Source organism: Caretta caretta, chromosome 8 (assembly GCF_965140235.1).
Source record: "Caretta caretta isolate rCarCar2 chromosome 8, rCarCar1.hap1, whole genome shotgun sequence".
NCBI lineage: Eukaryota > Metazoa > Chordata > Testudines > Cheloniidae > Caretta > Caretta caretta.
Window position 1 is genome coordinate 27,784,727 of NC_134213.1, and position 27,728 is coordinate 27,812,454.

Genomic DNA, 27,728 nt, shown 5'->3' on the forward strand with positions numbered 1-27,728 from the left:
AAAGCTGGAGGCATGCAGGTAGGAATAGCGGTCAGTAGGTTTCCGGTATAGGGTGGTGTTTATGTGGCCATTGTTTATTAGCACTGTAGTGTCCAGGAAGTGGATCTCTTGTGTGGACTGGACCAGGCTGAGGTTGGTGGTGGGATGGAAATTGTTGAAATCATGGTGGAATTCCTCAAGGGCTTCTTTTCCATGGGTCCAGATGATGAAGATGTCATCAATATAGCGCAAGTAGAGTAGGGGCTTTAGGGGACGAGAGCTGAGGAAGCGTTGTTCTAAATCAGCCATAAAAATGTTGGCATACTGTGGGGCCATGCGGGTACCCATAGCAGTGCCGCTGATCTGAAGGTATACATTGTCCCCAAATGTGAAATAGTTATGGGTAAGGACAAAGTCACAAAGTTCAGCCACCAGGTTAGCCGTGATATTATCGGGGATAGTGTTCTTGACGGCTTGTAGTCCATCTTTGTGTGGAATGTTGGTGAAGAGGGCTTCTACATCCATAGTAGCCAGGATGGTGTTATCAGGAAGATCACCGATGGATTGAAGTTTCCTCAGGAAGTCAGTGGTGTCTCGAAGGTAGCTGGGAGTGCTGGTAGCGTAGGGCCTGAGGAGGGAGTCTACATAGCCAGACAATCCTGCTGTCAGGGTGCCAATGCCTGAGATGATGGGGCGCCCAGGATTTCCAGGTTTATGGATCTTGGGTAGTAGATAGAATATCCCAGGTCGGGGTTCCAGGGGTGTGTCTGTGCGGATTTGGGATAAAGGGATAGATAAGACAAAAGATATCATAATGTTGCTTTGTAAATCCATAGTGCACCCACACCTTGAATATTGCCTGCAGTTCTGGTTGCCCCATTTTAAAAAAGATATTAGAATTGGAAAAGGTACAGAAAAGGGCAACAGAAATGATTAAGGGTAGCTTCCAAATGAGGAGGTTTTAAAAAGACTGGGACTTTTCAGCTTGGACAAGAGAGGATGGTGTAGGGGTAGAATAGAGATCTTTAAAATCATGAATGACATGGAGAAATTGAATAAGGAATTGTTATTTACTCCTTTACATAACATAAAACCAGGGGTCACCCAAAGAAATTAATAGGCAGCAGATATAAAACAAAAAAAAGGAAGTACTTCTTCGCACACCACACAGTCAACCTGTGGAACTTATTGCCAGGGAATGTTGCGAAGGCCAAAACTAAACCGGGCTCAAAAAGAATTAGATAAGTTCATGGAGGATAGCCAAGATGGTCAAGGATGAAACCCCAGGGTCTGGGAGTTCCTACCCTCTGACTGCCAGAAGCAGGGAGTGGACAACAGGGGATGGACCACTTGACGACTGCCTGTTCCGTTCATTCCCTCTGAAGCACCTGGTATTGGCCACTCTTGGAAGACAGGATACTAGGCTAGGTGGACCATTGGTCTGACCCTGTGTGACTCTTCTTATGTAAAATGGAACATTTTGCCACTGAGATTTTTTCCCCTTCTACCTCCGCCCCACAAATAAAATTTCTGCAGAATTGATATGAATTCACAAAGTGTTTTGATTAAGATGAAACTGTGTTTTCTGACAGTAAATACTTTTGTTAAGCTTTTCTAACAATGTGATGGGGAATACAAATCCTTCCCCAAAAAAAGGAGGGTTTAAAGAGCAGCTTGGGGCTCAATCAGCCTTACTCGCCACACCTGCAAGGCATGCCAATCTTGGAGGAGGAGCCTTGAAAGGGAGAAGCCCAGGTCAGAATGTCCCAGCCCTGGGAGGTGGACAGAGCTCTTTCCACTAGTTGTCAGGATGGAGACACCAGTAAGAAAGGGCTAGTTTGCTAAGCCCTTTGAACCTGGGACTAGTTGGGGAAAAGGAGCCAGTTGAAGGCACAGTGAACTGAGGCTCTACAATTGGCTCAAGTTACAAGTCCACCTCAACAGAGGAGAGCTGGGGGACCCCTGCATTGAAAGGAGAGACTGAGGGACTGCCTGAACCACAACCGCAGCTCCACCAGGAGTACTGGAGGGGACCAGAAGGACTGTTTGAAATACAGCCCAACTAGTGCTAGAAAGACTGAGAGTGACTTTGCAGAAGCTCTTCGGTATCCTGCAAGGAAGAAGCTGTGAGGCGCCACAAATCCACATTGGGAATAGCAGAGTTCACAGATCTGGGGAACACACTTACAAGCAGGGAAAGGTAGGAGTAGCCCAGGGAAAAGGCATAGGTTTGAAGTAACAATCCTTAGTAGCCCAAAACTGGGTCCCTCGGGTGGAACCCAGAGTAGCGAGTGGATCTGGGTTTCCCTACCTCTTTCCCAGACTAAGGGGAGAAGAGTAGATTTCTGGGTTGAGAGAAGTCAAGAACAATGAGCCCTGGGTGGGGACTGAGAGCTTGGTATAGAGACTGCTAGATGTTGGATTCTTCCTGTCTTTATAGACTGGACTCTGCATTACCCCAAAAGGGACAAAACTCAAGAGTGACCTGACCAGAGCACTCTGTCACAAGGCAATTTTGTTTTAATTTTCAAAAATTTAAATCTTTAAAATTTAAAGACCACTAGTGGATCTAGAAGCCTAGTAGGAAGAACAGTGATGGAGAAAAACTTCGCAACACGTCACCTTGCTATGAGGGGAAACCATGACTTGTGAGTCACTTTGCCATAGGCCAGTTCTATTCAGTAGCCTAATTTAAAAAAATATTGTACATACAGAGATAATGATAATCCAATATTATACTTCAGGATGCCTGTAAGTTAATTAATACAGAGGTCAGGAAGGAGTGTTTTCTCCATGTACAGGATTGCTCCAGAAGATGGCAATTCATGATGTAGGCTAACTCTAAAAAAGGATAGAGCTTGATGGACAAATAGTCTAATATGCTTGCTATCTTGTGCAAAAAGCTTCTGCTTCTAATAGCATGATTCATGAGAGAGAGAGAGACGGAACGGGAAATATAATATGAGGGATGAATTACAAAGGACTTGTCTTTTCTCAGATTCTCAATCCCATTCCAGTTTAATTTGTGAAATCCTGTGTGAACAAGGAAAGTGGACTGTTGAGGAGGGGGAAAAAAAACAAAACCTGGAATGGGAGCTGCTTACACCTGTTCTTGGGAACAGATTTTTTTGACATGTGTCAAATATAAAGGGAAGGGTAACCACCTTTCTGTATACAGTGCTATAAAATCCCTTCTGGCCAGAGGCAAAACTCTTTCACATGTAAAGGGTTAAGAAGCTAAGACAACCTCGCTGGCACCTGACCCAAAATGACCAATGAGGAGACAAGATACTTTAAAATCTGGAGCGGTGGGGGGAACAAAGGGGTCTGTCTGTCCGTGTGATGCTTTTGCCGGGAACAGATCAGGAATGCAGCCTTAAAACTCCTGTAAAGTTAGTAAGTAATCTAGCTAGAACCTGCATTAGACTTTCTTTTGTTTAATGGCTGGTAAAAAAGCTGTGTCTTTTTGTAACTTAAGGTTTTGTGTAGAGAGATTCTCTGTGTTTTGAATCTGATTACCCTGTAAGGTATTTACCATCCTGATTTTACAGAGGTGATTCTTTTACCTTTTCTTTAATTAAAATTCTTCTTTTTAAAAACCTGAATGATTTTTCATTATTCTTAAGATCCAAGGGTTTGGGTCTGTGTTCACCTGTACCAATTGGAGAGGATTATTATCAAGCCTTCCCCAGGAAAGGGGGTGTAGGGCTTGGAGGGATATTTTGGGGGAAAGTAGTCTCCAAGTGGGCTCTTTCCCTGTTTTGTTTAAAATGCTTGGTGGTGGTAGCATATGGTTCAAGGCCAAGGCAAAGTTTGTACCTTGGGAAAGTTTTTAACCTAAGCTGGTAAGAATACGCTTAGGTCTGTACCCTAGAGTTCAGAGTGGGGAGGGAACCTTGACAATATGTCACTGGTAAATACCCAAGTTTCATAGCCACAGTAAATAAAATATCACTTTCTGAATAAATTAGGCATTTTATGCTATCCTCAGAATTGCTAATGACATCCTGTGTAATATGATGATTATTCCTCTCCAGAGGCAGCATTTTCTAATCTGCTTGCACCTGTGGCTTTCTGCCGTTGCAAAGAAGGCCTTCCAAAGACTGCCTTTCCCAGTGGAACATAGCTGATATTCAACGTGGCTTAAATAATATTACTTTCTAAATACACCTCCAGGTCTTGCAGTTTTGAATTTGCATGGACTTTGACATGCAGTTGTCAAATTCCAATGACAGCAGCCTTTGTCTTGTAGTTCACCCTGGTCACCTTGCATACCAAATTAAACAACTACAACAGGGTTAATTCTGTGTGTTTTGGTTTGTTTAACCAACACCTATATTTCTCAGAGCAGGCTGGCAGCATGTTTATCTGTTGCCTCTGGCATTAGAATGACATGAGTCCAATATCCCACTGTAATCAACAGAAGCAGAAACTTTCTAATGCATTCTTTGGTAATGCTAATGGGCAAGCTTTAAAATGATTGAATATCCATTTTGAATCTGATAAGATTTGGGGAGAAATTACTTGTGTGTTTTTTTCCAAAGCTCATACAAAACTGTCCAGATGGCTGACATTTTCTTCCTTCCTCCCTTAAAAAAAAAAAAAAAGTTCTCCCCATAAAAGCCAAGAAATTAGTAATAAATGTGTAATGCAAAATTCTGAACCACGAGTGCTTTTCACATCAGTGAGACACACACACAACCTTTCCCAGGCTGCATAATGCAACAGGAGACCAAAGGCCACACCTCATCTCCACAATCCTCCTGACACATTTCAAGAGTGAGCAAGAACTGAGTACTCCTTGCCCGTGGGGCTGCTATTGTGATTATCTATTGCATGAGGTAGGCAGGGAGCTATAGGTTCTTTAACTGTGTATCACCTAGCCCTTCAATACAAGCTGTGTTTGCCAACACAAGGCACTTTATGGACCTATATTTTTAGACAAAATCAACTATTTTTTTAAACTCGCAACCCTTGAAGACTATAAAAATTCATTTTTCATTGTTCATCAATTCTTTGCCTTTGCCTTCTGAGTGTGTGAATGCATTTATTTCCAGACAGCAGCTGATTATAAGCTAACATTTGGCTTTATAAATAAAGATTTTTTTATGAGACTGAAAACTGTGCAAAGCTTAACCATGCTTCCATGCGTGCGCACACACAAAATAAACAAACATTTTTAAAAAGCCTGTGGGATGGAATCACTTGCTTTTTATTGCTGCCTTCTTATAAGCATGGTGTGAGATATTCATATGGGAATCCGCTAAAAGTTCACTCAGCAAAACATGACTTCTTATTTTGATTGATATAAAAGCAGGATTTTCAAGATTATACAGTATTTTTCCCCACCTACTGCAACACTTACCTCCCTGACAAAATTGCTAGAGAATTTCTGTTAGAGGCTTTTATTGGAGAAGACACAACCATAGGGACTGGATTGCGGGGAGGGTGAGGGCAGGGGTCAGCTGGCAACCTGCCGGGGGAATCAAGTGTGAGAGATTTCAGAGGAACAGCCGTGTTAGTCTGTATTCGCAAAAAGAAAAGGAGTACTTGTGGCACCTTAGAGACTAACCAATTTATTTGAGCATGAGCTTTCGTGAGCTACAGCTCACTTCATCTGATGAAGTGAGCTGTAGCTCACGAAAGCTCATGCTCAAATAAATTGGTTAGTCTCTAAGGTGCCACAAGTACTCCTTTTCTTTGCATCTGATGAAGTGAGCTGTAGCTCACGAAAGCTCATGCTCAAATAAATTGGTTAGTCTCTAAGGTGCCACAAGTACTCCTTTTCTTTAAGTGTGAGAGAAGCATTCAGCTGCAAGGAGGTACTCAAGAGGTGTGTCTCTTTACACATACATTGAAAGTCAATAGGAGTTAGGTGCCTAACTCTCCATTTGTGTCTTAGAGTGTATATATAGACTGCCAGATCTGAAATACTCAGTCTGATGGTAATGTAAAAACATTTGCTTTACACAAGTGACTATACTCAGTAATTAGCCTTCAAGGTTCAGAGTCAATCTTAACTTTCCCTTCACTAACATTTACTCCTATTTGAAAAACTGGGGGGAGGGGAGGAGAGGAAGTGAAAAACCCACTGTTTTTACAAGGTGTGTTTAAAGAATTTAATTGTTTCCTTTGAAGAATCACATTTCTGCTCTCACTAGGTTACAGAATGTGCTAAACCCTAACTATGTAATCAAGCTAGTAATCACAATATCACATTTCATGGAAAGAATTTAAAATACAAGGTTTTCTGAAGAAAAACAGTTAAAGCATCACTCTCAATAATTGTTTTGGCCTTTTAAAAATATAGCAGCTGGAAGCCATATCATTTCTCTTGTCCTGAAGGAAGAAGATATGGTACAAATTTTTTCTAACAGGAATTCAGCCTCTTAGGCAGGTGTGACATACCCAGAGTACAATCTAGACTAGGGAGTAGCTGTGCCATCCCTTCCCACTAATGTGGGGTGACCTTTACACTGCTTTGCTGCTGTAGCCTCTAGTCAAGACTGCTCACAAACAGCCTCCAGCCATGTAAGTCACTCCCAGCTTTTACTGCAGGCCAGTCTCAGCTAGGCTCTTGCCAGCCTGAATTATATTGCAGGATGACTCCAGCACACTCCCAGATTTTTCCCCAGAAATGTACATCTCAAATGTTCTCCAGGTTGATACAAGCTTATATAAAGTCTGTCATTGTATTAATAGAAATGATATGCACATATCTTGTTATCCCAAATGGAGTTCCCTAAACAACTGAGTTCCAACACACTGGTTTAGATAAAACAAGTTTATGAACTACCCACACACACAGAGATTTTTTAAGTGAATTCAAGCAATGAAGTATAAAAGTCAGAAATAGTTACAAGAAAAATAAAGATAAAATGCAACTAGTGCCTAACTTACTAAACTATGTTAAATTGAAAACAAAGGTCTCAGTACTCTAACTGGCCAAACTCCTGAGGCCAGTATACTTTCTTCTGTCAAATGTCTGCTTCCTTTCTTCCTTCTGGTGCAGTGAATGAATGGACAAAGAGAGCAAGGAGGAGAGGGGTCCAGTGGGGTGTCTGCCCTTTCTTTTTATAGTCCTGTCCTCCCTTTGAGAAGCATTTCCAATGGGAGCATAGTGACAGGAAATCTATGTGGACAGAAACCACATGCTGTTTTTTTGCTACAATGAGAAAAAAACAAACAGCTAATGTTTGCTGTGAGAGAGAAGCAGGGGACGGAGCAAGGTCTGAACTTACAAGACAGCATGCTGACATACTCTCAGCACCCCCAAAAACCCACTCTCTCTCCTCCCCATTTGAAAAGCATGTTGCAGCCACTTGAATGCTGGGATAGCTGCCCATAATGCACCGCTCCCAATGCAGCTGCAAGTGCTGCAAATGTGGCCATGCCAGTGTGTTTTCAGCTCTTAGTGTGGACAGACTGAAGCGCTTTCCCTAGTGTGTTCTCCGAAGGCTGGTTTAACCCAAAGCGCTCTACAGCTACAAGTGTAGACAAGCCCTTAGTAGGTAAAGACCCATTGACCTTGTTTACACCTGCCTGAGATGTCAGCTTTCCCTTTGTCTCTGAGGCTCTGGTTTGGCAGCTCCTCAGACTAGGAACATATTTTAGTAACGCCATGCAGTCTAATCTTATTACTTTACATCCAATGTTGCCACACATATTTTACCAGGACAATAATGACCAGCAAATTGTGAGTTTTCAAATGATACCTCACAAGGCATACTTTGTACAAAGATTATTATAATAGTGTGCAAAGTGTGAATACGGGAGTATAGTCTGTCACAGTAGGCAACCGCCTTTAGGTCAGGTGGGATTTTTAAGGCTAAAGGAATGAACCCACATAACCTTAACATAAATCCCATCTGTCCCCCCCAATGGCTGGCTAGATTAGACAGATGGATCCTTCATTATATTGCTGTGTCAGATTTAACATAATTGTACAAATGACAGAGTAAAACAAAATAAAGCAAGTGGAAATACGACTCTGGAAAGAATATGTTGACTAAAATTAAATTCAGTCATGTCATATCTGGTCATAATGTCGTGGTGAGTTCAGAGTTGTAACTTACTTTAATATACAGTGCACTCAGTATAAATCTGGCTGCTGTTGTAGCTGCTACACCCATTGTCTTTCCTTTTCTTGTTTTACTGCATAGTTTTATAAAACACTAATTGTAGCCTGAAGAGAGTGCAGAAATACCAAAGCAATTGCCACTGCTTTAGAAATAGGCAGCTGTAACTTTCAATCTTGTTCCCCAAGTTCTCTTGTTCTCAGTGTTATTTAAAATAGATCTCGTGTGAGAAATCTTGACCCTGCTGAAGTTAATTTTGCCATTGACTTCAGTGTGGCCAGGATTTTACTCTACAACTGGTAATGTGGCACAGACTTCAGTAGTTCTCTGTGGTCATACACAAAGCCTCTTTGGGGGAAGGTACTACTCAATGAATAAAATTGTAATCCTGAATCATCAAAAGTGAGTAGCATTAGGTAGAGGTGGCCAACTGTATCTAGCACTGCTCTGTGACTTGTGAGACCTTGGTTCAATTCCCAGCTCTGCAAGTGGTTTGCTGTGTGATCTGGGTCAAGTCATTTTCCTGATTTGTAAAATGACTTGATAATGGTACTGACCATCTTTGTAAAGTGTTTGGAGATCTGAAAAGTGCTATGTAAAAGCTAGATATTATTGTTCAAATGTCAATGAATTAATCATATTTGTATGAATAATTAGTTTCATATTGAAGGAAATAGGTCTAATTAATTTTCTGTATTTGCAAAAAGCCAATCTGGCAGCCAAGGATTTTGATAAAGTGCAGCAATTATCTGGCCAGACCTCATTTGTCCCAGCCCCCACCCTCAAAATACCTTATGCTAGGGCTAAAAAGTGTGGCAAAGAACTAATCTAAAATATCCCATATTGGAGTTTCATTTTAAATAAACCTCAAAGGTTCCAGAAGGGGCTTTAGAACATCAGTTTAATTTTTTTTAATGTAATTTTCTGAATTATCACCTCCTTCTTAAAAAAGAATTTGAATTAGTTGTGCTCTGAAAGCTCAAATGGCTAGAAAGGCATTTGGTTAGCTGTTAAACCTGTTGAAAAGTCATTTTTCATTACTAGTGACCAGCTCATAAACTCACAAGGTATTAATTCTGTCCATCTGAGTGTAGATCACTTAACAATTCAGCTCAGAATTAGCCCATATTATCCCCCTCACTGTTTTTCCATTTATTTTTGCTCTAATCTGAAGAGTCTGTTTTCCCCTACTTTCTAAACTTCAGTTTCTACAAAGATTAACAATAGAGTGAAGTCTGATAAGAATAACAAGAGTTACTTCCCAGCTACACTTCTGCTTTCTTAGCTTTTTCTTCTAATTCTCAAATGATCTATTTACCTTATGCTGTTTTCTATCTCAGAAAATCCAAATGACCCTTTGAGAGTTTTGACTGAGAATGCTGTGCCATGTGCTCTTATTTTTCTTGTGTTGGGCTTTTATTCTAATATATCAAACACAGTCAAATATTCCCTTTTCCCTTCCCAATTCTGCTTTCTGCCTCTAAGTCGTATAGTGGAGACCCAATTATATTTCTGATGGACCTGTTTACAATCTGTCTCAAGAGGACATATCACAGAGATTCCCATTTTTCCTTTTTCCTGTGATTTTCTTAGCAGAGGCTTTCTAGGAATTTTAAAGCATGCAAGCATCATGTAAAAGGACTATTCTATTAGATTGGATCATTAGGTTGGTCTTGCAATAACAGGGTAGAACTTTCTTGTGACTATTTAATAATCAATACCTTGGTTTCTACATAACAAGATTTGTGGCTGAAATTTGAGAGATATCAAAGCTACTTAGTAATATATAAAAAACTACTTAGAAATATATTTTAAAAGTTTATATTTCAACATGAGAAAAATAGAGCAGAAAAATTTACAACTCTAAGGAGTGTGGGGATTTGTGGTGGAGTTTGTTTATTTGGGTTTAATTCTGCACAATATCCTATTTAGTTCAAATTTTCACCTTAAAATCAAATGAAACTATTTATTTCATATTTTAGGTCCCAATTCAGTAAAGCACTTAAACATGTGCTTAACTTTAATCATGTGAGTAGGTCCTACTGAAGTCATAGCTTGCTGAATCAGGGCCTTAACATGCATTTGGAAATAAATATTCTCAGGACATGAATGATTAGTAAATTAGGGCTATCCTGTTGCACTCTCTACAACAGTACCTTCCTAGCCACATGATACTTTGGAAATTCCACAACCTTAAAGTCACTGGATGAAATCCTGGCCCCACTGAAGTCAATGGGGTGCTTTGCTATTGACTTCAGTGGGGCCAAGATTTCACCCCCTGAGTTTTCCTAGTTGTCCTCCCACAGCTTATTCTGGGGGAGCCTGGCACAAAACTATATTTTTATTACTGTTTGAATTGCAGAGTAAAGCTATGGGCTAGTGAGGTAGATTTGTTCTGCCTCATCAAGAAATTTGTCAGTTAAGTTCTGATTGCAGAATCATCACCATTATTGCCAATGTTAGAGGCAAAATAGAATTCATATTTCTGGTGTTTGTAGTTCCTGTAGGTGGTTACAAAAATAATCACTTTTGACTTTAAGCTCAGCACCTTTGCCCTGGGAAACCCTGAGAGAATAAATATGAAAACCCACAATGTTTTTTCTACTCTCACTTTTCTAACTAATCATACTGTAGGGGAAAACATTATTATACTTAACATTAAAAATAGTCTGTGTGGCAGAAATAAACCCTGTTCTGTCTTCCACTAAATATGGTTTTCTGGAGGCTGTTACATAAGGAAAAAAATCAATACAAATTAATTGTTAGAATAACATATTGTTTGTACAATTAGAATGTAATTCATTTTGCAACCTCCAAGTTCTCGAAGAGTTACTAAATAATCTTTCACTCGTCCCTAATTAATCAGTAATGTCCAGCCTGCACATTTTGTTTTTGTTTGCAGTTCTTTCATTTCAAGCAGTAAAACCCTGAGGATTTTTGATTTTAAGATGTTCTGACTGCAACTTATGAGCCTAATAGCCATCACACAGCATTTATGATCCTATATTGCACTTTAGGGAAAGCTGCTGTCGCTTGCTTGCTGGCTTTGTTTGCAGTAGTCCAAGCCCTGGAGACATCAGCATTTAACTGTGGTTTGAAATTGCTGAAGTGTGTCATTCCACCAGATTGGGTGGCCTACACAGTATCTCTAATAAGAAATGGCTTTTGGGGGTTGTTTGTTTGTTTGCTTTTTGGAGGGGGGACAGACGAGGTTGGGGAACCACACACATACTGTGTTCAGGACAGGTTGTCATGTTGTTCAGTAATTCCTGAAGAAAGTGACTTGCTGTTCTCTCTGTGTTGAGCTGGAACATGAATGTAACTTGGAGTGAACCTATGTCTTATGTTTGTATTCATTGTTAGTTGACCCATCAGTCAGCCCTATGTCGCCATGATTAATCATTCAGACTCCAGTTGTCCAAAAAGACATTTCTAAAGCCTCTTCTGAACAAAACAAAACAAAAAAGGAGGGGGAACAAAGCAAAGTATTAGCAAAACAAAATGGGTTAAGCCTTGACATGATAATTTATCCCAACACTAGCAGATGAACAGAAGTACAGTTGTATGTGAATGATTAATGGCTGCTACGATTACAGGTGTGACAAGTGAGTAATAAAGTTTATGATTAAGAAAAATACTTTCCTTTCTTTTCCTAAGTGTGCAGATCTTGCAGCTCCACCTTAGCCTCCACCGTTGTTCAGTTACAATGCAGATCTATTTGTAATTCAGATGTCACTAAACATTACTGATTCAAACATCTTCAACATAAAGTTGCACTTGATCTGTTAAATACGAAGGAGATGAGGAAACCCAGCATGTCCCTTGAAAAGGCTCTTTAACCTGGTGAAGGATTGTTTTTACATGCAGTTGTCTCTGCTCAATAGCATCTAAATTACCATCTTGGAAAATGTGGTATATTAACATAGAGCTGTTTGTACATTTGGGGATTGTACAAGCTAGTGATCAGAGGAGAACTCAAGCTGCAGAGTCCAGATCATTTTTCATAACTAGAGCTGTGAGAAATATTTGCTCTGAGACTTGAACCCAACCAGAAATAGCTTTGGGTTTGGTGTGTTTCAGAACCTCAGACCATGCTATTGAGAAGTTGTCAAAGTTGGGTGGAATTTGTTTGTAGAGCTACACTCACATTTCCAGCCAGCCTCCTGCCCTACTTCTTCCACCCCCACCAAGCACATTCTCTGTCTGATGCAATCTTTCCTATACTTGGAGGTTCAAGTCCATGCAAAGCTGTAGAGGTAGATTTATTTCAGCCCCTGCAAACTGAACATTCTAGGCTCAGTTGGCAAATCCATTACAAACCAACCGTTAAAATAACTCAATAAGTATCATGAACCAGGACCATTTAACTTGAATGACAGTATAATGTGATAATATAAGCAATCTGATAGTACACAAACAATGGTTCAGTGCTTGTAGGAGAGCAGGGCCTCCCGTACTGTGCCAAAACCTGGGTCACATAATAGACACCTCAAGCTTCATGAATGATACCATCAATGGTTCCTCCGCAAGATCTTCTGAATCAAGTGGGATGATTGATGCACCAACATCAGCATTCTGTCCCAAGCCAAAACCTCCAGCACTGAAGCTATGATTATCTGCCACCAACTCCGTTAGGGTTGACCATGTTCTTCAAATGCCAGACAATTGACTCCTGAAGCAGGTAATGTTCTCACAACTGAGTCAAAGCCAACAGACAAGGGGAGGGCAAAAAAAAGTGCTTCAAAGACACCCTCAAAGCCAACATGACAAAGTGAATATCAACATAAATTCATGGAAAACCCAAGCCCTCAACTGATTGAAGTGGAGAAGGACTTTGTGGCAAGGATTCCAGCATTTCAAGACCCCAAAAAAGACAACAGGAAGCAGAGAAACAGGAAAGGAGGAAAGAACATTCTGCAGCTCAACTCAACAAACCAAACATGCTCCTTCCACTGGAAAATGTCTACCCCAATTGTGACAAGATCTATAGATTCCAGATCTGTCTCATTAGCCACCTGTGAATCTACCACCAATAACCAGCTATCATTTCATGGAAAACAAACATTCTCTAACTCCAACAGATTCCAATAGTTAGATAGAATACAGGAGGCCCCTCTTTCTCTCTTTCCTCTCTCTGATATGATATACTCTGCCCCCTTGGAAGGGATGGAGGGGGAAGGAGCCTCAGACTCCTCCCATTATCTCCTGTGTAAATAAATAGGCCATGTAGTGTTCCAGACAGTCAATAAATTTGGGATCTGCTGCACCAGAATAGGTAGTGAGTCAAGGTCCCTTGCTGAAAATGCCTTAAGTTTATGTCTGAGTGTTGGAAGCTCTATCACCCCAGCTGATCTCAAGTGTACAGTCCAAGATCAAGTGAAAGTTTGTCTTTTAAGTAACTTTTAGGAGCCAAACCATATAGAGTGTTAATAAAATCAACACCACCTTGAATATTATGTAGAAGTTAATTTATTGTTTGCTTGCTTTATCTACATTAGTCATCTGTTTCCAAAATAAGAAATAATCAACATTCATTTTCCTTCTCATGTCTGATAACATAGTTTCCTAGCATTATATTACATCAGTGCTGACCTTTCCACCATAATACATAATCACTGCTGTGGCCTGGTAAGATTTTTTTTCATAAGGTGCAAAATCCTACTTGCCCGTTAAGTTTTAATCACAGATGCAACTTCTTCACTAAATAAGTCTACTGTAGTGTTATTGACTGATAGAAAAGTCACTTGCCATTGGTAACAGTCACAAGTTAAACCCAAATGATCTGAAATTGTATGTGCCCAATCAGCTGAAAGAATTGCTGACATGCTAAAAAGATTAGCTGATGTACACTTTATTTTCCCACTCCAGGTTTTTTCCTGGAGCAAACATGCTCTCATAAGCGAAACCTCATGTATTCTGCAAAATAGAATAGAATGCTGTAACTGTCTTGACCTTTTAAAATATTGTTTGATTGATCTTTCTTGTTATAATCCCACTAAGCTTTGGAGAAAAGATGGAATAGCTAGGCAATCAAAATTCAGAATCAAGAGGGGTTTTGGCTTACATGTGCAAAACTATATAAACACTAAAACCATCACTTCTGAGGGTCCCCTCTACCCCCGCCCTGTGCTGTAAACAGTCTCTAAGTTTCAATGTTCTTTCACTAAGGCATCTTTTTTAAACAAACTACAAACTGTTTCTAAACCAATATGTTCTGTAAATCTCAGGATTCTAAGTGGGTAACCAAAGACAGCACTCTCTGAAGGAGCACAAAGACAGGGCAGGCTCCCTTAGTTTCCTGTTTGTTGTAGTATTAATTCTGTATACTACATTAATTCAATTTTTCAAACAATCTTAACCTTTGGGGGCAAGCATTGCAAAATGGTTGTTCAACCCTGTAAAACCATTTCTCCCCCTCTAGCAAACAACTGCTAGACATCAGTACTTCCTTCTAAATGAATGTCATTCCTCTTGTAGAGACCACGCTATTTACATTTAGTTGTTGATATTTTAATTAACAATGTAAGTGCATTGTTTGCCCTGTGAGTTCAATGGGAAAAAACTCCACAAATAAACAGCAGTTCCCTCTTGGACAATCACTTTGTAAATTAGCTTGCTTTGTCAATAAAGCGCATGCCTATCAGTGCTTCAAAGCAGCGGGAGCAAGGATGTTCATTTACTTAAGCAGTAGGTTATACCATTAGTATGCATGATTGGTGTTAATTAGAAATGCGTGTGGATGTCTCCATGTCACACAAACCACTTTATAAAAAATCTCTTAACAATCAGATTATTAATTCATGAAGCATGAATGCTTGCTTTTGTTTGGGATTTTATTTTTTTAATTATTTCTTCTTCTTCTCATCTGTTACTTATATTAGAGTAGCAGTGAAAATGTACTAGGTGCTCTACAGACATACAGAAAGACACAGTCCCTGCCTTGAAGAGTGTACGATCAAAGGGGTTGAAACTGCAGATGCTGGCACATATGAGTCTCAGTTCAGCCTAAGTCTGAGGTCTGCTTAACTTTAACTGCGTGGGTGATGCAATCCTAATTCCATAAACCATTTAAGCATGTGTTAAGGTCCTATCGCTTTCAACGGAATTTAAGCATGTGCTTAAGCTGCTGAATTAGTCAGAAATAGGCACACTTAAGTCACAGGACACTCCTTGTGCACAAGGTTATGCAAGTGTTTGCAGGATCAGACCCTGCATATATGTTGATTTGCTAATGTATATTTTTAAAGCATATTTCTGATATGTCTTGAATGGAGTTTTTAGGGTTATATTGTGCACTGGCTTCATGAAGAACGCTCCTCTGGTTTCAATAGTGGGGTCTGTTGAGACACTGATACAGTGAGAATGTCATTTAGCAAACCACGTTAGCTACCTTGAGCTAAAATAGCAGTGAATGGACACTGCAGCTTGGCTTTTACCTTGGGCTAAGAGCTCAAGTTCAATTCCAGGCTCCCATATAGGCTTTATTTGAGCTGCAAAACAGAGTTAAACCCTGAGTTGCCATGTCTTCATTGCTATTTTAACTAAAGGTAGCTCATCCAATTTAAGAACATGCTTTCTTTTGTAGGGTAGATATGCCCTGAGACATGTTATTCAATGCATTTTGTTCAAATAAAAAAAACAGTTAAAAGAAAATGCTGAATTATAAAGGTAAACACAGTTTGCTTAAAGGAAAATTTTTCAGTACTAAAGTTATTAATGTTAAAAAAGAGAGAGAGAGAGAGAGAGAGAGAAAAGACCCTATTCCCACTTCCTTTATTGCTGGGACTATACCTTTAAGGGTAGATAGTGTTGAGTATCTGGGTAAACCAGTTCTCCAGGCAAGGGGAAAAGTAAGAGAGACAATGCAGTTGGTATTCGGACTAAGTGGGGAGAAAGGATGGCTGAGACATTTTCTCCTGTTACACGTAAGGCCCTTTTACGAGCTGACTGTAGAGCCAATCCAGAAATGAGCCTTCACACATGAAGGTGTCCAACCCACTGTGGATTGAGCGGTGCTAGGAAGGCTGGGTAGGCCAATTAACTCCAGAGGCTGAACCTGGAGCAGGAGCCAGGGAGCAGGACATTAATTAGGAACACGTGGAGCCTATAAAGCTAGGTAGCAACTACAGTGTGGAGAGCTGAGAAGAAAGGGCAGTTACTTTCTAGGAAATGAGAGAGCGAGAGAGAGAGAGAATTGTTTGGGGGCTGCAGGGAGCTAGTCTGTAGTTACTCCCTGGGAGGATGATTCTTGGAGGGGGGAAAAACCCAACAAAACCCATGAATGGGAACCAGAGTGCAGGAAGCAGTCTAGGGAAGGGGCAGTGAGGGAAGAGAGAAGAAATACAAAGCTGCTGAGCTTAGGGTCCCTGGACTAGAACCTTGAGAAGAGGGCAGACCTGGACTTCCCTAGGAGACACTGCAGGAGTGGCACTGGGGCAGTGAATGGGAAGACTACCTAGGACTGTTGATGGATTGTACCCTGGAAGGGGGAACACTGGGTGACCTAGCAAGAGGGCTAAGTTGTGAAAGAGATGCTGGGGGTCCTGAAGTGAGAGCAGAGCTCCTGACCTGAAGGAGAGAAAGAGTAATGGTGTGCAAATTGCAGAAGGGGGTATCTACCTCAAGAGCTAATCCCCAGAGTGACCAGGAAGAGGCACCAGACCAGTGGTGAGTGGAGCACACCATCATATAGTGCTCTACCCAAACCAGTGGTACCCAAACTTTTTCCATTGCACCTCATTTACCTGTAATGGAACTTATGTAAGGGGACTGTTGCCCCCTTACTCACATTCAGTGTGGGTGTTTTAGTTGCTAGCTCCCAGTACTAAAAAGGGGGAAGGATCGATGGGGAATCAGGACCCTGAAACTGACAGCCCCCAGGAACAAAGGGGAGAGGCCAATGTTCCAGGTTACCCTGAATGACAGGGCGGGCAGGCTAATCAGGGAGTCAGGAGGCCAGGGAGGTCCCGTCCTCCGTGTGAGCTGGATTTGCCTGGATCAGACAGGGTGGGGCTGAGTTAAGGAGAAAGCAGGGGCCCAAGCTGAGCTGGGGAACAGACCTGTGCCAGATCCAGAGGGACCAGAAAAGCAGCCCAGAGAGAGCAGACCCTGTCCTGGGAGCAGAGCTGCAGCCCCAAAGCTAGAGGCACAACCCAGAGAGAGCAGACTTGCCCTGGGAGCAGAGCTGCAGCAACCGGAGCCAGTGGAGCCAGAAAAGCAGCCCAGGAAGCAGGTCAGTGCGGGAGCAGAGTCACAGAAGCAGCCTGCAGAGCAGACCTGACCTGGGAGCAGAGCTGTAGCAACCAGAGGCAGAAGGGCCAAAGAAGCAGCCAAAAGAGCTGGAGGCAGAGCAGCAGCAGTGCTGAGACAGAGTGGTGGAGCTGGAGCTGGGGCTGGAGCAGCCTGGAGCTGGGTGCGTGAGCAGCTGGGGAGAGCGAGGGGGACCCTGGGCAGCGGGCCCAGCACAGGGAGACACCTCAGCCAAGAGGCTCTGCAGGCCAGGCTTGCATCATAACCAGGGCGGGGGCGACACTGGGAGGAAGGGTCCTACCACTTAGAGCCTGAGAGCGTGTGGCCACCACCAGAGCGAATGTCCAACCCACAGCATCCCTGCAGCACAGCCAGAGCCTGAGAAGAAGGCCTGGGACTTACAAGGAACAGACTGTGAACTGCCTGGACATTCCAGAGACACTGTTTGTGATGTTCCCTGCCACAGAACGGGTTGATGTTTCCTTTAACCTTTCTCATTTTCCCATATTCTAGTTCTCCAAGAATATTAGGATCTTGGTCTCACTGATCTTCCTCCCTATTCTCCACTAGAAATCACTAGCCTTTGTTTATTACATCATACTTATTTCCACAATAACCCTTTGTTGCATCACAGAGATTGTGATGTTTGGCAGAGGAAGAAACAGCTGGGCTTCCATAGTAATAATAAATGTGAGAAAATAAATGCAGAAGACACGTAGGCACAAGATTGTTTCTAGTGTTTTCTATCAGGTGCCAAAGTTATTCTTCATTAAGGGGAGGGTCTTAGAAATATTTTACTATTAAAAATCAGTTTATTTTGCCTTGATATATTCTCATGTCTGTGGGCTACATACAGCCTGCCCTCCTTTTGCAGGCCACTGAACTCAGTATAAGTTTTACCTATTAAAGACTAAGAATAAAATCTTAGCCCCATTGAAATTGATAGCAAAATTCCTGGTAACTTCAGGGGGGGCTAGAATTCCACCCTAAAGGCCTAATCCTGCTCCCACTACAGTCAATGGTCAGTAATGCCAGTGACTTCCCTGGGGGCAGTATAAGGTCTTCAGGGCTGATCCAAAGCTCACTGATGTCAGTGGGAGTATTTCCACTGATTTCAGTAAGCTCAGGATCAGGCATTGAGGACTTCAGGATTTGGCTCTATGTTTGTAGAGACATTAAAATATAGAACCAAATTGTGTGCTTGATTATAGTTGTAACTACAAGCTAACCCCACTAAAGGTCTAGCAGAGTAAAATTTGGCTCAGCATCTTGCTAAGTCACTTTAAATGATAGTAGAATTTTACCTTATATACAGTCGTTTGTTTATACGAATATCATGACCACCTTCAATACTTAAGCAACTTCTGACATGAACTTGCTCATTTGCATCCCAAATTCACTGATGTATATATTTGCTTTTCTTTTGTGCGCCATAGTGATCTAACAGACACTAAGCCTATGTGTGAAATGATTGGGAACATTGATTTGGTATGGCAAATCCTAACCATTAGTCTATCAAATTTTGTGTCTTCTGCAACAGGCCAGCCCCTGATGCTTCAAAGGAACATGAAACATCCATGATGCTCACATGGGCCCCAATTCAGCAAAGTACTTAAGCAAGTGCCTAATTTTAAGCATGTTATTAGGTCCTCTGAAATCCATGGGATATGGGAATACCTTGCTAAATCAGGGCCATACCCATTTGTGTGTTGCGGTATATTGGTAATTCCTTTTTTGAAACCTGAAGTGATCAATTTATGTCTTGAAACATGAATTTTGATTAACAGAATTTTAGCTTCTACACCTACATATATTATTGGCTATAAAATTATCCTGGCCTTTAAAAAGTAAGTAAATAAATAATCCAGCTATAGCTTCCCAGTATACCACAAAAGAGAATTTATGTATGTTACTACTCTAGTCTTCGAGTTTGCTGGAGAGAGATTTTGAAATTAGTCCAAAATAGAAAAAAATCGAGCTTGTAGCTAATATAAGAAGCATCCATTGCCATATGAAGCAATTGTACATCATAACTTAAACTGATGGCTCTCGGTTTTAATGTGTTCCCCAGCCATGTATAGGGTTGGTGTTTGAGCTTAAATAGAATTTACTGGCAGAAGGTCAACCTGTGATAGGGAATAACAAGTATTAATGCTGTACTAATTTGGACTCCTGTCAAGGAAGACTGGGTATGGGCTGTTAAACTTGTGACCTCCAGATCTCACACAGACCAATGCTTATAGAGGAAAATCTTCATAATTTTGCTGTTATATTCATTTGACAATGAATAAACAATGATGATCAGTGTAGGTGAACGTCAGAAAATTCTATCATCCATGTTGGATATATTATTGGGCCAGATCTTCAGTTTGTGAAAATTAGCATATTTCCACTTATGCCAGTGGAGCTATGCCAATATACACTAAATGATTATCTGAATCATCATTTTCAATAGGTTACTGTAAAGTAAATGTATTTGTTGCTTTACAGAATGCCCCTATGCCAAAGCCAAGAGTCCGAATTTTAATAATCAGGAGTCCTGATTTTAGTAAAGGCAGAATGGCCTAGTGGGCAGAGCACTGGGCTGAGATTCAAGAGACCTGGGTTCTCTTTTCTTGGCCTGCTGGGTATCTTTGGGTGAGCTACTTCACTGCCTTGTACCTCCATTCCCCATGTGTAAAATAGAATAATGATACTGACTTCCTTTGTAAAGTGCCTGGAGATCTAGGCATGAAAAACGATATATAAGAGTTTGGTATTAGTAGTAGTAGTTTACCATGATGGACCAATTTTTTTTTTTAAGGAACTAGCTGGACTAATCTTATGATATGACTAAGGTGTATTTCTGTATAAGTGCTCTGCAGATTGCTGTTGGCCTGAGGCTGGAAAAGATGCCACATTGATTTGGTTTTAAAGGATTTTGTAAGCAATAGTATACAAAGTACTTAAAGTCCCTGGGAGCATAGTATTCAACAAAAATCCACAAAAGATCCTGCTGACGAGGCAAGGCGCAATCAGCGTAATCTATACACTGTAAATGAAATATTACAATATAATACTGCGATTAATACTAACAAAAACATGAGGTCTTGCCTCCCTTAACCACATTGGTCATCAAAACATAAACACCGATAAGTTACCTCAGTGCTTATTATGCTGGGAAGAGGCTCAAGTAAGGATGCGTCAAGCCATTTCAAACTTCAGGCACTGATAGCCTGTGAAGTCTTTGGGCATTTCAGTCCTCTCTCTCTCTCTCTCTGAACTGAGTCTGTGTGCTAGATTGTGGTTTTGCCTGATCCTGTGACGTTCAGAGCGCCCTCACTTCTCATTGACTTAAATAAGAGCATTCAGTTCATTCACAGTGAGTGTTCAGCAAAATGTTCTCATTTCTGAGATACAGGGTCCTACCTTGCACCTATTGAATGGTATTTTTTTACCAGTAACTTCAGGGGTGTTGTATCGAGCTCCTAATATTTTAAAGAACTAAAAATAAACTGGGTCTGAGCAGCAGTGATTTGAGGATGCCATGTAATTTTAGGTATGCATACCCCTTTTAAAGACCGTAATCTATGAGCCATGTAAAACAAAACAAACAGGAAAAAGCTGCCCACATCCTAATGCCCTTTATTTCTCCATATTTCTCTCTCTATCATAGGTTTTCGTGTACAACCTGTTACTTTAGGATCTGATCTTCTACTCCAATCTTCTTGTCTTCTGTGTTTCATATAAAGCGGTAAGTGAGGTTTTTGCCCACCAACTGGTTTTGTTTTTTAAGTTTTGTTTTGTTTTTGTATGTTGGATTTATACTTTAAGAAGATATCTCTGGAAACATAAGGTGAAATCAGCCATAACAAAGTAAATGGCAATACTCATATTTGTTCAGTGGGTCCAGGATTTCAGTCATGATGTCTTGGAATTTATAGACTAGGCACAATTTAGCAAATGGAGTATATGACTCAACTAAGATTTTCAAAAATGACTAGTGACTTTTGGTTGCCCAACTGGAGGTGTGTTTAAAAAAACCCTGATTTTCAGAATGTGGTGAGTACCCTTTCCCTGAAAATCAAACCTCTTCAAGGTGTCTGAAGTTGGGCACCTAAATACTGAGGAATCACAAATCGCTTTTGAAAACCTTGGCTTGTACATCTAACTAGAATCAAACATTGTGAGCATCCATTTCTGAAATGCACAGAAACCCAGATATGGAATCATCTGTGACGGTCACTGGTGACAAGTTAAGAAATGGATTAATCACTGAGTAAAACTTATTTCTATTTGACACTATCTCCCTACTTTGTTACCTAATACCACTTGTGACAATCACAGGCAAATCCTGGCTTGGGTTATTTTTGGTTTGTTTGGGGTTTGTATGTTTTTTGTGACTTGTAATAAACTCTCACTTTGCTCAAGTGTGATAAAATGAGTCATGCTAATAATTACAGTGGAATAACATCACACTTTTGTCTATTTCTAATGCACCCACTGGACCTAAAAACTTGAATTTCAGTCCCTTTAAAAGCATTGACCTTGGCATCACCAAATCAGGAAAAAAGGACTAAAAGCGGTAGAACATGTAGTTTTGATTTGTTTTCCAAGAGATTTGTACTTAGAGGAGGAAGCAAATACTTCAGAATTGTCAAGACCATCAGGATAGGGAGAAATTAATTCTTGGAAAAGGTTTTTTAAAAGCATGAAGCTGCTCATATAGAGAGTGATTTGTAGAACAAGAGTTTGCAGGCCTGCTTTACTTCAGCTCAATTGAACCATCTGTGTATGACATTGTATTGTTTTTGACAGAGAAATGAGTGCTGATGGAAATGTAAATATCAAAGAGGAGTTGTAACAATTCATTTGACATACTGTGCCTTATTTGGTGGGGTGTGTTTAGTGGGCAGACGGGTAGCCAGGATGCAGAGGGAAAATTGCTAGAGGTTTGTTTGTGTCCAAGAGCCTCTTTTATTTTCAGCAAGTATTGTATATGGAAAAGAGTCTTTCAGATTTCATGTCAACCTGTGACATACATACATACACACATATATATATATCTCCTTCCATTGATACTGAGCTACTTGTCCAAGACTCAATTGTCACAGGTTGACATGAAGTCTGAAAGATTCTTTTTCATATATATGCAGTTTATGTATGCATATATATAATAAAACTGCCTAAATATGGTTTTGAGTTCTAATATAATTATTTATGCTATGTTGTATTGCACTCATGTTCTTGATTTTTCTTTTTGTGATCTCATCCAATTGAAAACACAAGTTAAAAACTGGGAATTACTTACATGAACATGGCTTGCTAGTCCATCCTCTGCTAAGAAATCCTGTTTAGCTTATAAGTGTACTTCCAAATGTACGGAGCAACAAAGTGTCATCTCACTTAACCCCAAGTGCTGTCCTTGTGTTGGCCTGCCAGTAGAGAAGAGACTAATTTTTTATGCATGAATATGATTCTGCCATTGAAGACAGTGCCACAGTATACTGTTTATAGATCTCTGAGCCAGACTCAGAATTACTCTTCAGGCAATGTGGAAGATCATGATGCACAGGGAAGAAATTCATGAGAGAGCAGGAGGCAGTGATGGTAGGGGTGACTATTACAGTAGGCATGAGCTCCTTCTCACTTGAGATTGATTTTATTTTTCTTATCGTATAGTCTCTTTTACCTAGCCTGTAACATCAGTACAGAAAGTTTGCTCTTCTTCCACATTGATAATCTCTGACATGCAGTTGGGCACCTTATCTGTACAAATCTGTCTGAAGTGTTCTACATTGGTCTTACCCCATTGTCAAAAAGCTGGCATGGTGCCTTTGAATTGGGATCTAAAAATCTGTCAAGAATATACTCCCCTCTGATTCTTTAATGTACTTTGTGTGGATCCTGTTTCATGGTGGCTAATGAGCTGTTCCACAAATGCACTGCAACATTATCATCAGTCACTTCATAGTGCTTCTACATTCACGTTTTTTTCCTCCAAGAGACTGATGAGAGAGAATTTCTGTATGAGTCCAGTGTGAAAACTGTTCCCTACTTGAGCAGTAGTCTTCAAAGCCCTGAAGAGGGTGCATAAGATTTCTATAAGACTACATTGAGCAGGTTTAAGTTACACAAAGTGTGTCTCCCATGCTTGTTTTTCAATTATTAAAAATTCATAAATGGCTTTGTAATGATCAGAAAGTCATTTGAACATGGAGAGGGTAGAAAGCCATCTGTTTACTACATGTTCTAACTGTTTTACATCTACATAGCATTTATGAGATGTGAAAAGCAGTAAAATAATTTCTCATGTAGTCTCTGGCTGTGGCCCACAAATCCTTTGCAATGTTGTGAACAGTCAAATATTAGCAACTGGAAAAACAAAACAGTGAATCCTACAAGTTTTCCCCCTTGCAAAAGATTTCAGCCTATTCTGGTGGAATGGACATGGGACCAAGTGCCAGGAACTCCTGAATTCCTATTTGGGTTCTGCCACTGATTCCTTACATTGCTTTGGACAGGAGATTTAACCTCCTCATCCCAATTTCCCTTTGTCTAAAATGGGGATACCTCTTTCTTCACAGTGAGGTTGTGTGCATTAATAAAATAGTTATTTTAATGTCTTTTTAAAGATGTAAAGAGATGTAGTAGTAATAGAAGAAACTGTATTGAGAGATTCTCTCTCTGGATGAGGATTGACAAAAGATGTTAGCTCAAGGACCAGGTTGGGCCAATATTTCAAAAATTACTTATTACACATACTTGCACCTGCACACATGCAGAAACTTCCACACAGGCCCTCAGAGAGGCCCGGGGCACTTCCGGCTTTTGAGGCCCCTAGCCATAGTAAAAATAAAAAATGACAACACATGGTGTAACCTTGTGCCATCAGAACAGATATATTTTATTAATATTTATGAACATTTTTAACTCTTTAACATGATCTATATCAGTTAACAAAAAAATTGTCTTTTACCAAATCACGTCTCTTATTTGCTTAAATTTGCTGCTCTAAGCTGAGAGTGTGTCACATTTTGGTCCGATAGGGATGCACATAAAAACAAGTTGTGAAACTTATCAAATGCCAAAAATTTAACAAGTGTCTAAATTTGAAGCCCCCTTTGAGCTTGAGGGCCAGGCCAAATGGGCCTCCTGGTCCCCCACTCTGTTTGGCCCTGCTTCCACATGCAAACTGGTAGGTGCATAATTTCATAACTAGCAAATAGTGGCGTGCAAGTCTGGCAGGTGCAGAAAGGGAGGCCAAGTGAAGCCACTTCGAAAATGTGGACTTCTGTGTAAGCAAATTTACTAGGCTAGCTGCTGGTCCTCATAAAAACTGTCTTTGTCACTTAAAAGAAAGGTGTCTGTCTTTCCTAAAGCAAAGTCCTGGACACTTACGTTTGTAAAACTTTGTGCAGTATAACGGCCCCTTGATGGGAATGTGGGAGCTGATGAATACTTGCAACTTTGGGTCTGCATGTTCCATGAACTCTTCAAAACTTCTTTACAAAGGAAAGTGCTGCAACTGCCCTTCAAGTTTGATCTATAGTGGATTGGATGGCTTTGGAGGTATTTTATAAATGTTTTGGATATTTCAGTGGCATGTTGGATGGCACTGTCTGTACGTTGCATTCTGCCTATAACCTCTGCCCTATTAAACTGATTTATCTCCTACTATTACCCTTGGGTTGCAAAACGAATGTAACTAAAGTAGTAACGGGGGGCTGTGCTACTCACTGAGATGGCTGATCTTAAACTTAAATGAGCCTAGCATGTATCCTTTCTCTTTTCTTCCAGCTGTTTTCCTAAAGCCCAACAAATATTCTACCACTCAGATATTTTTCCTGTTCCATGACCGTTGTTTTTCAAGTGGCTTCTCAGAACAGATGTTCCCATGTGTTTATCATATCCTTTACTGATGCTTTTCCTCCCCAAAAACCCAGCAGATTGCATTGCTGCTGCTGTTTTAAACAAGAGGGGGAAAACACCTGTATTGTCAGATTTATTCTCAAGCTGCTCCACAATCACACATGTCACGTTCAGCCTCATGCAAGAGCAGACCCCTACTGGGAGAACGCTTCCTGAGCCTCAGCTTTAAATAGTGAGGTACTGAGCATCCTGTAGAAGCTCTGGATGGGTCACCAAAAAGAGGGATTCCCAGCCTTTTACCCTGTCATGCTGTCTGGAGTGGCTCACAACCAAGTGCCAAATTCAGGGCACATAGGCTCCGACTCCGTGGGTGCTCTGGGGCTGGAGCACACACGGGGAAAAAATAGTGGGTGCTGAGCACCCACCAGTGGCCCTGCTAATCAGCTCCACCCTTTTCCCCCTCTTGCCCTCCAGTGATCAGCTGTTCAGTGATGTGCAGGAGGTACTGGGGGTGGGGTGGAGGAGTGGGAGCAGAAAGGGGCGGGGGGGGGCCTTGTGGGAAGGGGTGGGGTTGTGGTGGAGCATCCCTGGGGAAACCAGAAAGTCACCACGTCTGTCAGGGCAGACTGTCAAAAGCAGGGCAGACACCTCAAATTGGTGGTATATTCTGTAATTAGATTTCACCAACCCAGTAACAAATGTGAATTCCTAGATCACTAAAACAGTCTTACCACAGATTCATAGAAAATCTTCTTGGATATTCCAGTCTATCTTGACACTCAGGCATGCTGGACTATGTGATAAATGGTCACTTACACCAAAAACCACAACATATTCAGGTTGCTCCCAGCCCCAAGAGACCAGTCACCTTACTTAAGATCAATGTGTACCTAAGATTTCACACCAAAGACAACATGGGTAGACAATCCTATATTAAAGTAATTAAGAACTTATTAACTAGGAAAAAGAAATTTAGTTTTATTTTACAGGTTAAAGCAGGCAACATATAAGTACAGATGAGTTCAGCCTATGGTTCCAAAAGGTGACAGTGATGGAGTAATCTGTCCGCACCGAATGTTTAATCCCAGGTTGACCCTGGGGATCTCTGCTTTTTGTTTCTTTGTTTCAGCCCTTATAAGAGTCCAAAGGCAAAGAGATGAAAAATCTTCATGTCAGCTATCTTTATTTCTCTCCTCCAGAATTTGAGCTAATGGGATGTGCTTTCTCCCATGTAGCACCTTCATGGGTAAGAGGGCCATAAACCAGTCTTTGCATTATGATATTCTACTAGGGCCTACTTCTGAACGGGTGAGGGAACCACTTTTCCTTCCTAGGTTCACAAGTTCAGAGCAGGCACTTTTACGATTTATAAAGGAAAGTTTATATATTCTAGAGCAGAATACAGACATTACAAGTAGGATTAATGCATGCAACAACTCATAAGCATGTCATAGAGTCTAAACACTATATGCATTGTTACAAGTCCACTGCCTATCTTAAACAATATCAACATATAGGGGAGCTGGTCTGGTTTCCAGCTATGGATTTGTCAGTGCTTAGCTGAATCCTACAGATTTGGCAAGAGCTGGCAACTGGCTTACCAGCATCACGTACCCTTTGACATTTTTCTTCCGAGTATCTTATCATGGATATTCCAGTCTATCTTGACACTCAGGCATGCTGGACTATGTGATAAATGGTCACTTACACCAAAAACCACAACATATTCAGGTTGCTCCCAGCCCCAAGAGACCAGTCACCTTACTTAAGATCAATGTGTACCTAAGATTTCACATTACTACTGAACAGGTTTCATCATAGGACATTAAAGTGGATTTTTAGACGTATTTAGGTGACTAAAGATCGAGCTAGTCACCTAGTGAGAATTTCTTAGACACCTAGCTCCCAATTAAATCTATGGGAGTTAGGTGCCTAGGGACTTTGGAAAATACCACCAGGTGCCTAATTGCAATTTTACATTCCTAAGTGCCTTTAAAAATCTGGCCCATTGGCTATATGGTAGTTACATGGCACTAGTAGCTAGAGAGCAGGGGTGGCCAACCTGTGGCTCTTCAGTAGTTAATATGCGGCTCCTTGTATAGGCACCGACTCCGGGGCTGGACCTACAAGTGCCAACTTTCCAATGTGCTGGGGGGTGCTCACTGCTCAACCCCTGGCTCTGCCACTGGCCCTGCCCCCACTCCACCCCTTCCTGTCCCCTCCCCTGAGCCTGCTGTGTCCTTGCTCTTCCCCCTCCCCATCCCCCGAAAGCCTCCTGTATGCCACAAAACAGCTGATTGATGGGGCTGCCGGTGGGTGGGAGGCGCTGGGAGCGGGGATGGGGGAGCTGATGGGGGGCTGCTGATGTATTACTGTGGCTCTTTGGCAATGTACATTGGTAAATTCTGGCTCCTTCTCAGGCTCACTTGGCCACCCCTGCTGTAGAGAGATAAAGCCATGCATTATTCCATTCAAGTTGAGGACTTTTTTAAATGGTCAACCCCAGAAGGCTGATGAACCTACTTAATTGCAGATTACATCATTAAAGAATGCAGTCTGCCTGATAGGCCA

The 27,728-nt window shown here is 41.1% G+C and overlaps 1 protein-coding gene across 1 annotated transcript in view; it reads left to right on the forward strand.

The window, feature by feature from the left end:
- TENM2 (teneurin transmembrane protein 2) overlaps nucleotides 1–27,728 on the forward strand; it is a 2,093,216-nt gene that overhangs the window by 592,318 nt on the left and 1,473,170 nt on the right. Inside the window, exon 4 of the mRNA XM_048860042.2 lies at nucleotides 20,962–21,039. The gene's annotated coding sequence lies outside the window, so the exon portion shown is untranslated. The remainder of the gene's footprint in view (nucleotides 1–20,961; nucleotides 21,040–27,728) is intronic.